The sequence below is a fragment of the Coregonus clupeaformis genome, chromosome 16 (genome assembly GCF_020615455.1).
Source record: "Coregonus clupeaformis isolate EN_2021a chromosome 16, ASM2061545v1, whole genome shotgun sequence".
Classification (NCBI taxonomy): domain Eukaryota; kingdom Metazoa; phylum Chordata; class Actinopteri; order Salmoniformes; family Salmonidae; genus Coregonus; species Coregonus clupeaformis.
The window spans coordinates 53,182,145-53,198,539 of NC_059207.1; the positions used below are offsets into that span (position 1 = coordinate 53,182,145).

Below are 16,395 nucleotides of genomic sequence, written 5' to 3' on the forward strand. Positions count from 1 at the left end.
GGGGGGCCGTCCCCTGCACCAGCTGTGGCCGTGGAGGACACACTGCGGCGAGGTGCTGGGGAGGGTCTCCGAGGAATCGAGGCAACAGGTCGCGCACTGGGGAGTCATTTCAGGTGAGTAGGCGCCCCACTCACCCAGAGCTCTCTGTTGTTCACTTGTGTATACCTGTGGTATTTCCTCAGGTTGCATCTCATTCCCAGCATAAGGCGCTAGTCGATTCAGGCGCAGCCGGGAATTTTATTGATCGGAAATGTTGTTCTAAGTTAGGGATTCCCCTCCTGCCCGTTGATGCACCCTTTCCTGTCCATGCCCTAGATAGCCGCCCGTTGGGATCTGGGTTGATTAGGGAGGTCACAGCGCCACTAAAGATGAAGACGCAGGGGGGTCAAGAGGAGATTATTCAGTTGTACCTCATTGACTCTCCTGCGTATCCCGTGGTGCTGGGGCTTCCTTGGTTAGTCACCCATGACCCCACCATTTCGTGGCAACAGAGGGCTCTCAAGGAATGGTCTGGCCAGTGTGTTGGGCGATGTTTAGGTGTTTCCGTTGGGGCGACCACGGTGGAGAGTCCGAACCAAGTGCCCGCAATGCACATTCCCCCTGAGTATGAGGAGTTGGCACTCGTGTTCAGCAAGACGAAGGTGATGCGATTGCCACCTCATAGACAGGGAGATTGTGCGATAAACCTCCAGACAGGTGTGGCACTTCCGCGGAGCCATGTGTATCCTCTGTCTCAAGAGGAGACGGCGACTATGGAAACATACATAGCGGAGTCCCTGAGACAAGGATACATACGGCCCTCCACTTCCCCTGCGTCCTCAAGTTTCTTTTTTGTGAAGAAGAAGGACAGAGGTTTGCGCCCATGTATTGATTATCGTAGTCTCAATCAGATTACTGTGAAATACAGTTACCCTCTACCTCTGATTGCGAGTATGACTGAATCATTACGCGGAGCGCGTTTCTTCACAAAACTGGATCTCAGGAGCGCTTATAACTTGGTGCGCATTAGGGAGGGGGATGAATGGAAGACGGCATTTAGTACCACCTCAGGTCATTATGAGTATCTGGTCATGCCATACGGATTAATGAATGCTCCTTCAGTCTTCCAATCATTTGTGGACGAGATCTTCCGGGACCTGCATGGGCAGGGAGTGGTAGTGTACATTGACGACATCCTAGTGTACTCTGCTACACGAGCCGAGCATGTAGCCCTGGTGCGCCGAGTGTTGGGTAGGCTGTTGGAGCATGACTTGTATGTCAAGGCAGAGAAATGTCTGTTTTTCCAGGAGTCCATCTCCTTCTTGGGTCATCGGTTGTCCGCGTCAGGGGTGAAGATGGAGATTGACCGGGTGTCAGCCGTGCGTAACTGGCAAACCCCAACCACTGTTAAAGAGGTGCAGCAGTTTTTGGGTTTTGCCAATTACTACCGGAGGTTTATCCTGGGTTTTGGACAGGTAGCAGCTCCCATTACTTCCCTGCTGAAGGGGGGCCCGGTGCGTTTGCAGTGGTCGGCTGAGGCGGACAGGGCGTTTCGTAAACTAAAGGACCTGTTCACTTCGGCTCCGGTGCTGGCGCACCCGGACCCCACTTTAGCGTTCCAGGTAGAGGTGGACGCGTCATAGGCCGGTATTGGGGCAGTACTATCGCAACGCTCCGGCACGCCTCCTAAGCGCCGTCCCTGCGCTTTTTATTCTAAAAAGCTCAGCCCGGCGGAGCGTAATTATGACGTAGGGGACAGGGAGCTGTTAGCCGTGGTTCAAGCCCTTAAGGTGTGGAGGCATTGGCTTGAGGGGGCTCAACACCCTTTTCTCATTCTGACTGACCATCGCAACCTGGAGTACATCCGGGCAGCGAGGAGATTGAACCCTCGTCAGGCTAGGTGGAACATGTTCCTGACCCGGTTCGTTTTTAAGATCACTTACATCCCAGGGTCCCAGAACGGTAAGGCAGACGCCCTGTCCCGGCGGTATGACACAGAGGAGCGGTCCATTGAGCCCACTCCCATACTGCCGGAGTCTTGTCTGGTGGCACCGGTGGTATGGGAGGTCGATGCGGAGATTGAGCGGGCGTTACGCACCGACCCTACTCCCCCAGAGTGTCCAGTGGGTCGGACGTACGTGCCGCTCGAGGTCCGTGATCGTCTCATCTATTGGGCTCATACGTCACCCTCCTCTGGACATCCAGGTATTGGCCGGACAGTGCACTGCCTTAGTGTTAAGTACTGGTGGCCAACATTGGCTAGGGATGTGAGGGTTTATGTCTCCTCCTGCTCGGTGTGCGCTCAGTGTAAGGCGCCTAGACACCTGCCCAGGGGGAAGTTACAACCTCTGCCCGTTCCACAACGGCCGTGGTCTCACCTCTCGGTGGACTCCCCCCTCTCAGGGGAATACCACTATTCTGGTCGTTGTGGATCGGTTCTCTAAGGCCTGTCGTCTCATTCCAATGCCGGGTCTCCCTACTGCCCTACAGAACGCTGAGGCTTTGTTCACCCACGTCTTCCGGCACTACGGGGTTCCCGAGGATATAGTGTCTGATCGAGGTCCCCAATTCACCTCTAGAGTCTGGAGGGCGTTCATGGAACGCTTGGGGGTCTCGGTTAGCCTTACCTCGGGTTACCACCCTGAGAGTAATGAGCAGGTGGAGAGAGTGAACCAGGATGTGGGTAGGTTTCTGAGATCCTATTGCCAGGGTCGGCCGGAGGAGTGGTCGGGTTATATCCCCTGGGCAGAGATGGCTCAGAACTCTCTCCACCACTCCTCAACTAACCTGACCCCTTTTCAGTGTGTGTTAGGTTATCAGCCGGTTCTGGCACCATGGCATCAGAGCCAGATCGAGGCTCCTGCGGTGGATGAGTGGTTTCGGCGCTCGGAGGAGATGTGGAACGCTGCCCACGTACATCTGCAGCGGGCCATCCGCAGGCAGAAGGCGAGCGCCGACCTCCACCGCAGTGAGGGTCCAGTCTACGCCCCTGGAGATCGAGTCTGGCTCTCGACTCGAAACCTGTCCCTTTGCCTGCCCTGCCGGAAGCTTGGCCGGCGGTTTGTGGGGCCATTTAAAGTCCTGAGGAGATTGAATGAGGTGTGTTACAGGTTGTAACTGCCTAATGACTATCGCATTAACCCCTCATTCCATGTGTCTCTCCTCAGGCCGGTGGTAGCTGGTCCACTCCAGGAGAGTGAGATAAGAGAGACCCCTCTGCCCCCACTGGACATCGAGGGGGCTCCGGCGTACTCAGTCCGGTCCATCGTGGATTCGAGACGTCGGATGGGGGGTCTACAATATCTCGTGGAGTGGGAGGGGTACGGTCCGAAGGAACGGTGCTGGGTGCCTAGGAGGGACATTCTAGATCCATCCCTCCTGACTGAGTTCTATCGGAGTCATCCTACGCGCCCTACTCCACGTCCTCCTGGCCGTCCCCGAGGCCGGGGTCGGCGCACGGCTGGAGCCGCGCGTCAAGGGGGTACTGTCACGAATTCAGCCTACTAGCTGCCACCGTTTGATGTTATCTATGTTTGTTTGGTTTTGTCTGATTAGTGCACCTTTTCCATATTACGTATTGATTATGTCACCTATAAGTTTCCTTTGGTTTTGTTTGTAGTTGTGTGTCGTTGTACGCCTGTCTGTTGGTGTAGGATATTTTGTTTTCTTATTGTTAGTGCTGTTCGCACTTTACGCACTGTTTTGCGTATCCGCTCGCCTCCTGTTTATGAGGCCCGTTGTGTTTTGTATTTTACTCCTGTGACTATTAAAGTCGGATCGACTAAGCTTCTGTGTCCTGCGCCTGACTCCAACACCGCATCAGCCTTGTGACATTAATCCATTTTAGAATAAGGTTGTAACATAGCAAAATGCGGAAAAAGTAAAGGGGTTTGAATACTTTCCCGATGTACTGTATACACATTAAAATAGAAAAACACAGCCATGGGAAGCACAAATAAAACATCACAAATCACCCAGAAAAACAGTTGCATTCCTCCATAAATAAATGCTCAATCAATACTTTAAATTGCCCGAACGGCACCAGAACATCAAAATTAAATGGATTATTTTCCTTAGTTGCGTATAGGCAACTCTAAAAGCCAGCGGAGGTTGTGAAATGCGAACACGAGACTCACATGCTTTTGAAAATAGGATTGCTATTATTTTCTATCGGTATCATGATGAAGATAAGACCCTATGCCTTCTCCCTAACAAAGTGGAGTGATGGTGTCACGGTTTACTAAGCCAGAACCCAGAAGCAGACCAGGACAAGGTGAGTTGAAACGAAGGTGAGTATTTATTTAACAGATTCCAAAAACGATGTAGAATAATCCAGGGGACAGAGCGGACGGCGGAGATGAGTTGGTGGAGGTGCAGTGGTAGATCCAAGAATGGCTCGGCAGCCGCCGACAACCAGGCAGGGGTTGGGTGAAGGTTCCGGGAGATTGATGTTCATGGCTAACGATCCGGCAGGGACTGGATGTTAGGCCAGAGCCTAAGAAGGGTGATGATCAGGACCAGGTGTGCAGATTGCTGATGGGATGCAGGTGCGGAAATCAAGAGAGCTCCCCGGAGCGTTCCCGAACCCTCGGGAAACTGGAGATCACGAACAGAAAAACTAGTCACCAGACAGGACCCGACTCAGACTGCCGGGATCGTTACAGATGGTAGGAAAGAGATGAAACATGGATTTTTAAAAAGCATGGGCATGGGCTCTGTTTCAAAATATCAAATTTGTATATGACAGCGGTTCCACACGTTTCCGTGACAGAAGTTGTGTGTGAAAAATATTTTATTCTGTTATATTCCATTATAATATTATTTTATTGTGTTATATTGCATTATATTCTTACTATTGAATCAATGTTGTTTCCATGTCATTTCAATGAAATTACTTTGAACCAAGGTGTAATAGACATTGATTCGACGTCTGTGCCCAGTGGGTCTTGTCTGTTTAATGAACAAAATAACGAACTATTGATTTCATTTGGATGGCGTAGCCATGCCTGCACAGACCCGTAAAATAGGCCTAATTAAACTCAAAATATGCTATTCTATTATTTTGAAAATACATTTTATTAGTCTTATAATGTTTCTTAGGACCTGCCTAAACAAATTAATAATGGATTTATTTGTTATGGTATATATTGTCAATGGATTTATTCGAACAGATGCCCACCCACATCTGCACACCACTACCACCACTCTTCCCCGGCATGTCGGCAAGAATGTGATAAAAATGGGCCTGTTTGTAAGGGGGTTATATAAACATTCCATAAATCCTATGGGAAAGCAGTATCTCTCACACTCTCTTTCCTCCATCCTCCCTTCCGCTCTCTTTCTCTCTCTCTCTTGCTCTCTCTCTCTCTCTTTATCTCTCTCTCTCTATCTATCTACGCTCTCTATCTATCTACTGTATCTCTATCTCTCTTTCTGTCCTCTACCCCATCTCTCTTTCACCGGACTGGTTTTCCTGTTTGGGTGAACTCATACATTGACATGTATAAACTGTAGTGCCAGAAGTTTAACTTATTGCACAGAGGTCAATCTCCAATCATTGTCCTTAAAACTATAATGTACTGGTTCATCTTTTTACTGTTCTGAAAAATGTTTGTACGGAACCATTAGCATCTCCCCAAACCCCTACACACAGATTCATCTCTGTCTCTTCCCAACTCTGCCTCTCTCTCTCTCTCTCTCTCTAACTACCCCCACTCTCTGTGCCTTTTTTAGCTTCTCTCCCCCATCCCTCTTACGCCTCGATCACACCGACAGCATCATTGCGTTTTGGTACACCAGAAGTACATTCATTTCCAATGGAACGCTATTTTTGCCTTGCAGCATTGCGTTGCAGTTGCAGTACTTTCTGTGTGATGCATACGTTGGATTTAGCCGATGTATGCATCAAATTGTATGCATAGACGGCTTGACAGTAATGGTAGCAGAAGGTGAATGTTGAACATTTGTTGCACACAAATCCAGATGATGCTGCGTACCATTTTGGCAACGACACTGTAGGTGTGATCGAGGCATTAAAGAGGCCCTCCAAAGGCAGCCAGTCATGGGTGGAGACAGGGTCATGGTCAACACCAGCCTGGGCAGGAGAGAGACAGAGAGACAGAGAGAGAGAGAGACAGAGAGACAGAGAGAATGTAGCCATGCTGTTCTACTTCCTCTGACCTAGAGATCTTTACCATCTATTCTGAAACACTATATAGTCCTGAGAATGTACACATAGCCCTGCAAAATCTTAAAACAACTGAAGGGCAGGTTGACTTTATTCCACTTTCACTGCACATTAATTTTGCACATTCAAATGACAAAAAAAAAGCAAAGTAAGTGAATTGTCCAACCTTCCTCGTTTCTGGTCCATTTGGCATAGGCAGGGTCAGAGGTGTAGTCGCAGGTACCAGTATTGAAGCTGCAGGAACCAGGTAACAGCTGCTGCTGCGCCCCAACAAGCACAGGGACTGAAGAACAAGGAAAATGAGAACAATACATACAGCTATAGCAAATGGTACAGGTATGCCATTGGCGGAATTTACTGTAAAAGGTGAGCGCGTCAGTTTTCTATCATGCAAAGTCAGTCAGATAAGTTATTTCAAGTTATGGCAAATCATGCTGCAGTGCCTGCGAGCCTGCAATTGGAGTCATTCGTTTGAACTGCCATGAGCGTCTACCGTGCCCAGAAAGAAACTACGATGGAAAAACTCAAAAGTAACGGAACCAGATCCTAAAAGAGAAACTAAAAAATAGGCTATGTGTCAGCCAGATATATTTGAGGGGCAGTATTTAAAAATAACAAAAAAAAAAAAAGAATATCGAAAGAAAAAGGCTGCAACTTACACAGAACAGCGAGAAGGTAAATGCTGTTCATATTGAGTCTGCAGCGAGACAGACAATTAGGCAGGTAATGTAGATCTTGCCCGCAACTCGTTAAATCCTCATTCCTCAGATTCCACAGGGACTACAACCACCAAACGGCGCGAGCGCAAGTATCTTCTGCACTGCCAATGTCCAGACAGTTTAGCTCGTTTACAGTTCAAGTTCATCTACCTACTCCCACAGCGACAGTGGAGCAGTCTCTCTCATTGGAGCAGCTCTTGTCACGTTAACGGTCTTAATAAGACTTGGAAAAACGCGCTTGGCACACGGGTTGTAAACGGGAGAGATGGATAGAAGAGGAGAGGTGGAGGAGGAGAGAGGAGAGGGAGGAAGCGCCAGATGGTAATGCAGCCCAGGTTCTAACGGACAGTGGAAGCATAGCAACAGGGAATCACTGACCAGCATTGATCACTTGCGCTGTGGACTTTTAATGTACTCTCAACTAATTTACAATACAGGTAATTTGGTTGTGCTATTAGATGAAGCACAGTGATAACACATTAAGTTGTTGTATAAATACAAAATATCTGACATTGTATTCCCACTTTAACTTTGTTGTGCTTTTAAATGGTTTAAAACACAGTGATAACACATTTAGATGACTGTTTTTTTTCCCCCCGTTGGAATTTGGTTGTGCTTTTAGATGTTTGAAAGTATAATGATAACACATTAGGAATTCAACAAACTTCTGGCTGTCTTTTTGAGTGGGTGAATAAAGGTTGAAATCTAATTGATCAATGTCTCAACCAAATACCCACATTTCCACGTTGAAATTACGTGCCCAGTGGGTTTCATTCATCTTGAGAAAATGTGAATGCTGGCATAGGTCTACTGACCATGTTGTGTAGCCTAAATTGTTAGAATCATTTATTTTTATTTTTTTTATTTTAAGGTACACAAAACAGGTACACATGGACAGAGGAACAAGTGACAAGACCGAACAAGACAAAATGTTCCCTTCCCACCCCCCACCCACAGGACATCCCCAACCCAAAATTAGATTATTGGTTCAAAATAGCAGTCTTTTTATGGAGTCATATTCTGATGAAAGAGCAAATATGTTTCTTTCATGTGCAATTTTTTTATGTAAATGTTGACAGTATTTCACTTTCAACCACATAAAATATGGATCCAAGATTAACTGAAATACTATCAGAAACATGCCTCGAATTAGTCCTTTTGGAAGATTTTCTATCAGAAACATGTTGGATCTTTTTCACAGCTTTTTATTTCCTGTTTATTATTGGAAATTTTGCACGAGCTTTGCACATGAGCCCCAAGTAGTGCCTTGCAAAAGTATTCATCTCCCTTGGCTTTTTTCCTATTTTGTTGCATTACAACCTGTAATTTAGATGGATTTTTATTTGGATTTCATGTAATGGAAAAATAGTCCAAATTGGTGAAGTGAAATGAAAAAAATAACTTATTTCAAAAAAGTCTAAAAAATCAATAACGGAAAAGTGGTGCATGCATATATATTCACCCCCTTTGCTATGAAGCCCCTAAATAAGATCTGGTGCAACCAATTACCTTCAGAAGTCACATAATTAGTTAAATAAAGTCCACCTGTGTGCAATCTAAGTGTCACATGATCTGTCACATGATCTCAGTATATATACACACCTGTTCTGAAAGGCCCCAGAGTCTGCAACACCACTAAGCAAGGGGCACCACCAAGCAAGCGGCACGATGAAGACCAAGGAGCTCTCCAAATAGGTCAGGGACAATGTTGTGGAGAAGTACAGATCAGGGTTGGGTTATAATTTTTTTTATCTGAAACTTTGAACATCCCACGGAGCACCATTAAATCCATTATTAAAAAATGGAAAGAATATGGCACCACAACAAACCTGCCAAGAGAGGGCCACCAAAACTCACGGCCCAGGCAAGGAGGGCATTAATCAGAGAGGCAACAAAGAGACCAAAGATAACCCTGAAGGAGCTGCAAAGCTCCACAATGGAGATTGGAGTATCTGTCCATAGGACCACTTTAAGCCGTACACTCCACAGAGCTGGGCTTTACGGAAGAGTGGCCAGAAAAAAGCCATTGCTTAAAGAAAAAAATAAACAAACACGTTTGGTGTTCGCCAAAAGGCATGTGGGAGACTCCCCAACCATATGGAAGAAGGTACTCTGGTCAGATGAGACTAAAATGGAGCTTTTTGGCCATCAAGGAAAACACAAACCCAATACCCATCTTCACCCCGAAAACACCATCCCCACAGTGAAGCATGGTGGTGGCAGCATATTGCTGTGGGGATGTTTTACCATCGGCAGGGACTGGGAAACTGGTCAGAATTGAAGGAATGATGGATGGCGCTAAATACAGGGAAATTCTTGAGGAAAACCTGTTTCAGTCTTCCAGAGATTTGAGACTGGGACGGAGGTTCACCTTCCAGCAGGACAATGACCCTAGTCATACTGCTTAAGCAGCACTCGAGTGGTTTTGGAATGGCCTAGTCAAAGCCCAGACCTCAATCCAATTGAGAATCTGTGGTATGACTTAAAGATTGCTGTACACCAGCGGAACCCATCCAACTTGAAGGAGCTGGAGCAGTTTTGCCTTGAAGAATGGGCAAAAATCCCAGTGGCTAGATGTGCCAAGCTTATAGAGACATACCCCAAGAGACTTGCAACTGTAATTGCTGCAAAAGGTGGCTCTACAAAGTATTGGCTTTGGGGGGGGTGAATAGTTATGCATGCTCAAGGTGGTAGGCATGTTGTGTAAATCAAATGATATAAACCCCCCAAAAAATAAATTTTAAGGCAACAAAATAGGAAAAATGCCAAAATGGGTGAATACTTTCGCAAGTCACTGTATGAACACCTCATAAGCCATGATGTTTTGTATAGAAATACAGGAAATTAGCTTTAAAACTGCAAAATGTTCTCTCAACCTCTTGGCAAAATGTGTAGAATAGCAGGACATTTTCTCTAAAACAGCAACATTTTCTTTTAGCCTCATGGAAAAATGTATAGAATAGCATGAGATTAGCTATAATACTGAAACATTTTCCCTGCCCCATTTTTGGGGGGTTGGCGGGGCCTTGCTCGGACCATGCTTGGGGCCGCGAAACTGCGCTACACCACTGGGAAATTCTGTCACGATCGTCTGAAGAAGCGGACCAATACGCAGCGCGTGGAGTGAACATGATGACTTTATTAATTAAAGCAACCACGAAAAACAACAAATGACGATAGTGAAGTCCTCTGTAACACTGACAGAAACATGGAACAAAAACCCACAAACACACAGTGAAACACAACAGTTTAAATATGGCTCCCAATCAGAGATAACGAGCCGACAGCTGACACTCGTTACCTCCGATTGGGAGTCAATGACCAAACATAGAAACCAACCCAACAGAAAAGCAAACATAGAAATACACCCAACAGAAAAATAACAACCCTGGCTCAAAATAAAAGTCCATAGAGCCAGAGTGTCACAGTACCCCCCCCTAAAGGTGCGAACTCCGGGCGCACCAGCAGACAGTCTAGGGGAGGGTCTGGGTGGGCGTCTGTCCATGGTGGCGGCTCTGGCACTGGTCGTGGTCCCCACCCCACCATAGTCACTACCTGCTTACGTAGCCTCCTCCAAATGACCACCCCCCAACTAAACCCCACAGGATTAAGGGGCAGCACTGGACTAAGAGGCAGCACCGGACTCAGGGGCAGCACCGGACTAAGGGGCAGCACCGGGCTAAGGGGCAGTACCGGACTCAGGGGCAGCACCGGACTAAGGGGCAGCACCGGACTAAGGGGCAGCACCGGACTAAGGGGCAGCACCAGGATAAGGGACAGCACCAGGATAAGGGGCAGCACCAGGATAAGGGACAGCACCGGGCTAAGGGGCAGTACCGGACTAAATGGCGGATCCTGGCTGGCTGGCTCTGGCGGATCCTGGCTGGCTGGCGGATCCCGGCTGGACGGCTCTGGCGGATCCTGGCTGGCGGAAGGCTCTGGCTGATCCTGTCTGGCGGAAGGCTCTGGCTGATCCTGTCTGGCGGAAGGCTCTGGCTGATCCTGTCTGGCGGACGGCTCTGGCTCCTGTCTGGCGGAAGGCTCTGGCTGATCCTGTCTGGCGGGAGGCTCTGGCTGATCCTGTCTGGCGGAAGGCTCTGGCTGATCCTGTCCGGCGGAGAGCTCCTAGCGGCTCCGGTCTGGCGGACGGCTCTGAAGGCTCATGGCAGACGGGCGGCTTTGCAGGCTCAGTACAGACGGGCAGTTCAGACGGCGTTGGGCAGACGGACAGTTCAGACGGCGTTGGGCAGACGGGCAGTTCAGGCGCCGTTGGGCAGACGGGCAGTTCAGACGGCGTTGGGCAGACGGACAGTTCAGGCGCCGTTGGGCAGACGGGCAGTTCAGACGGCGTTGGGCAGACGGACAGTTCAGGCCCCGTTGGGCAGACGGCAGACTCTGGCCGTCTGAGGCGCACCGTAGGCCTGGTGCGTGGTGCCGGAACTGGAGGTACCGGGCTGAGGACACGCATCTCAGGGCTAGTGCGGGGAGAAGCAACAGGGCATGCTTGGCCCTGGGGACGCACCATAGGCCTGATGCGTGGTGCCGGAACTGGAGGTACCGGGCTGAGGACACGCATCTCAGGGCTAGTGCGGGAAGCAGCAACAGGGCATGCTTGGCCCTGGGGACGCACCGTAGGCCTGATGCGTGGTGCCGGAACTGGAGGTACCGGGCTGAGGACACGCATCTCAGGGCTAGTGCGGGGAGAAGCAACAGGGCATGCTGGACCCTGGGAACGCACATAAGGGCTAGTGCGGAGAGCCGGAACAGGGCATGCTGGACCCTGGGGACTCACATTAAGCCTAGTGCGGAGAGCAGCAACAGGACGCACAGGACTCTGGGGACACACAGGAGGCTTGGTGCGAATAGCCGGAACGGGCTGGACCAGGCTGGCGACTCGCACCCCTGGTTTGGTGCGAGTGGCAGGAACAGGCCGGGCCGGGCTGGCGACGCACACCGTAGGCTCCGTACGTGACGCAGGGACAGGCCGGGCTGGGCTGGCGACGCACACCGTAGGCTTCGTACGTGGCGCAGGAACAGGCCGGGCTGGGCTGGCGACGCACACCGTAGGCTTCCTACGTGGCGCAGGGACAGGCCGGGCTGGGCTGGCGACGCACACCGTAGGCTTCGTACGTGGCGCAGGAACAGGCCGGGCTGGGCTGGCGACGCATACCGTGGGCTTGACGCGTGGAGTAGACACAGGCCGGTCCGTACTGGGAACACACACCACTGGCCTTAACCGGGGCTCGAACACCACACTTCAGCCTCTCACGCCGTGCCACAACAACTTCCCTCCCTCTACTCGCCAATGGCTCCCGTACTCCGGTAGCCTTCTCTCCACGTCTACCTGTGGCAGCCTCCTGCTGCCCAGCCGCCCAAGTCATGTGCCCCCCCCCAAAAATTTCTTGGGGTTGCCTCTCGTCCACGGGCTTCCAGCCTCGCCTCCGTGCTGCCTCCTCATACCACCTCCTCTCGGCTTTGGCTGCCTCCAGCTCTTCACGAGGGCGGCGATATTCTCCCGGTTGTGCCCAAGGACCCTCTCCAGCCAGTATCTCCTCCCATGTCCATGAATCCTTTACAGGTGGATACTGTTGCCGCTTGACACGCCGCTTGGTCCTTTGATGGTGGGTTTTTCTGTCACGATCGTCTGAAGAAGCGGACCAATACGCAGCGCGTGGAGTGAACATGATGACTTTATTAATTAAAGCAACCACGAAAAACAACAAATGACGATAGTGAAGTCCTCTGTAACACTGACAGAAACATGGAACAAAAACCCACAAACACACAGTGAAACACAACAGTTTAAATATGGCTCCCAATCAGAGATAACGAGCCGACAGCTGACACTCGTTACCTCCGATTGGGAGTCAATGACCAAACATAGAAACCAACCCAACAGAAAAGCAAACATAGAAATACACCCAACAGAAAAATAACAACCCTGGCTCAAAATAAAAGTCCATAGAGCCAGAGTGTCACAAATTCTACGAAGAAAATATCTAAACGAGGCTTTACATTTTTTTACACATACCTCTGTCCAAAAAAGAATTATGCTGTCCCTGGGCAAATTAGGAGTATTCTGTTTATTAATGGATACCGAGATACTTGTGAGCGGGATATCAAATGTGCATGTAAACAGCATATCCTGAATAAGACCTTAACCGGGATATGTGCTATTATCCGGACTACTGTGCGCATGTATGTTAACCTGTTTAAAAGTCTTACTCAGATCGGCTATGGAGAGCGTGATCACACAGTCGTCTGGAGCAGCTGGTGCTTTCACACATGGTTCAGTGTTGCTTGCTTCGAAGAGAGCATAAAATACATTTTGCTCGTCTGGTTGGCTCGCGTCACTGGGCAGCTCGCGGCTGGATTTCCCTTTGTAATCCGTGATAGTTTGCAAGCTCTGCCACATCAGACGAGCGCCAGAGCCGGTGTAGTAGGATTCGATCTTAGTCATGTATTGACTCTTTGCCTGTTTGATGGTTCGTCGGAGGGTGTAGCATGATTTCTTATAAGCATCCGGGTTGGTGTCCCACTCCTTGAAAGCGGCAGCTCTAGCCTTTAGCTCAGTGCGGATGTTGCCTGTAATCCATGGCTTCTGGTTGGGATATGTACGTACGGTCACTGTGGGGATGATGTCATCTATGCACTTATTAGAGTTTTTTTCAATTGCTAACAAGCATTCAATACTGCGGATACATGTGCAAAATTCTAAATACAGTTATCAAAATAATATGCAACTTGGCAATGCACATCCTACATGTCTCAAAAGCAAATCTTTCTACCAAATGAAAGCTAACAGTCTCTCACGACATGCACACTTTGTCATTCATAGTATCATGACCTACAAAACTCTAAAAACAGCTACCACTTGAAAATGTGTCAATTTGTCTTTAATACAGTTTTTCTGAATTGCTAAAACACTAAACCCCATTCGCTGAACCAAATGCTCAGTGGCCTAAACCCATTTGTCGAATCAATCACTCTTTTTGCAAATCTCTAAACACATTCTCACTCACTAAAACACATTTCGCACTGTGATGCACAAAAGTTAAACACAACTACAACACAGTTGTCATCGTTTACACACAACAACTCCAAATTGTTCACACTTGTTTCTAATGATGTGATCAAACCAATTGTACAGAATATAAGCCGGTTCAGAGTGCACAGGTGGCACAGGTGCATTGAATGTTGATACCAACAATGGATGGAAACAATCCGAGAGGCAGAGGAGGAAGAGTATGTGTAAGAGGTGGTGGACGAGGAGGAAGAGTACGAGGAAAAGCAAGAACAAGAACAGTAATTTCAGAAGAAATTCGAGCAACTGTAATAGACCATGTTGTTGTTCATGGAATGACAATGAGGGAAGCAGGACAAAGAGTACAACCCAATTTGAGCAGATTCTCTGTGGCCACCATAATCAGGACATTCAGAGAAGAGAACAGGTCATTGTTTCTTTTTATTTTGGTCATTGAAAGTTTACTGTATACATTTGATTCAGTACATCACTTTGTCAATAGAAAGGGGACTGGGGAAAAAATTAATAAAAAATTCTTGCCATACAATATTTTACGTATAGAAGTAATGTTCATTACTATTTTTACTGTATGTATACGTTTGTAAGTGCATTTTCCCTTTTTGTAGAATTGCAAGACTACCACATGAGGGTGGAAAGCCTGCTATGTTCTCCCAACAGCAAGAGGCTCTCATTGTTGATATGATCCTTCAAAACAATGCCATCCGACTGCGTGAAATACAGCAGAGAGTTGTTGAACACAATGTAAACTTTGAAGGAATCAACAGTGTCAGCCTTTCTACCATTGACCGTGTCCTCCAGCGCAACAGGGTACGCATGAAGCAAGTGTACAGAGTACCCTTTGAGCGCAACTCAGAAAGGGTCAAAGATCTACGATTTCAGTATGTACAAGTAAGTGTACTTTCAGCGCTGATGCTTACAGTACAATGCTATGCTGGTAGCCTACTGTTACTGTAAACTGCACTATATTGTAGTGTATGTAAATCAGGAGTACATACAAATGCACTATTGCAGAAGTCTGTCTTTCTGTATCACGTACTAAACTACTTATTTATCTATTTTTATATAGATAGAGAGTGTTTGAATTGGATTCCATGGAAAGGCCCCATTAATACATTTTTGTACATGAAGCAGGATTCAATCTGGCGAAGAGGAGAAGGAGAGGCACGAACATAATTGGCCAACGTGCCATTGTGGAAGTCCCTGGCCAGCGTGGTGGCAATGTCACCCTTTGTGCAGCCATAAGTAATCGTGGGGTTCTCCACCGTCATGCAACCCTGGGGCCATATAACACTGAACATCTTCTTACATTTCTGGGTGGTCTTCAGGATGTTTTGTTTGAGCGTGAGCAGCAGGATCATCAGCAGGCAGTGCTATGTCGTGGTTTGGGACAATGTCAGCTTTCACCGTGGTGTCCGGATACGCGAGTGGTTCAACATCAATCAGCGATTCCTAAAAGTTTGCCTTCCACCATACAGCCCTTTCCTCAACCCTATAGAATAGTTTTTCTCTGCGTGGCAGTGGAAGGTCTATGACCGAAACCCATATTCCAGGGAAAATCTCTTACAGGCAATGGAATTGGCCTGTGGTGACATACAGTGAGGGAAAAAAAGTATTTGGTCCCCTGCTGATTTTGTACGTTTGCCCACTGACAAAGAAATGATCAGTCTATAATTTTTATGATAGGTTTATTTGAACAGTGAGAGACAGAATAACAACAAAAAAATCCAGAAAAACGCATGTAAATTTTTTTATAAATTGATTTGCTTTTTAATGAGGGAAATAAGTATTTGACCCCCTCTCAATCAGAAAGATTTCTGGCTCCCAGGTGTCTTTTATACAGGTAAAGAGCTGAGATTAGGAGCTCACTCTTAAAGGGAGTGCTCCTAATCTCAGTTTGTTACCTGTATAAAAGACACCTGTCCACAGAAGCAATCAATCAGATTCCAAACTCTCCACCATGGCCAAGACCAAAGAGCTCTCCAAGGATGTCAGGGACAAGATTGTAGACCTACACAAGGCTGGAATGGGCTACAAGCCCATCACCAAGCAGCTTGGTGAGAAGGTGACAACAGTTGGTGTGATTATTCGCAAATGGAAGAAACACAAAGGAACTGTCAATCTCCCTCGGCCTGGGGCTCCATGCAAGATCTCACCTCGTCGAGTTGCAAGGATCATGAGAACGGTGAGGAATCAGCCCAGAACTACACGGGAGGAAAAACAATTGGTGAAGGACAATTGGCAAGGTCCCCCTGCTCAAGAAAGCACATATACAGGGCCGTCTGAAGTTTGCCAATGAACATCTGAATGATTCAGAAGAGAACTGGGTGGAAGTGTTGTGGTCAGATGAGACCAAAATGGAGCTCTTTGGCATCAACTCAACTCGCCGTGTTTGGAGGAGGAGGAATGCTGCCTATGACCCCAACACCACCATCCCCACCGTCAAACATGGAGGTGGAAACATTATG

General features: G+C 48.0%; 1 pseudogene; it reads right to left on the bottom strand.

Moving 5' to 3' along the window:
• The window catches only part of LOC121584012, a 46,388-nt pseudogene extending 39,271 nt beyond the window's left edge, over nt 1-7,117 (bottom strand).
• Nucleotides 7,118-16,395: the final 9,278 nt, after the last annotated feature.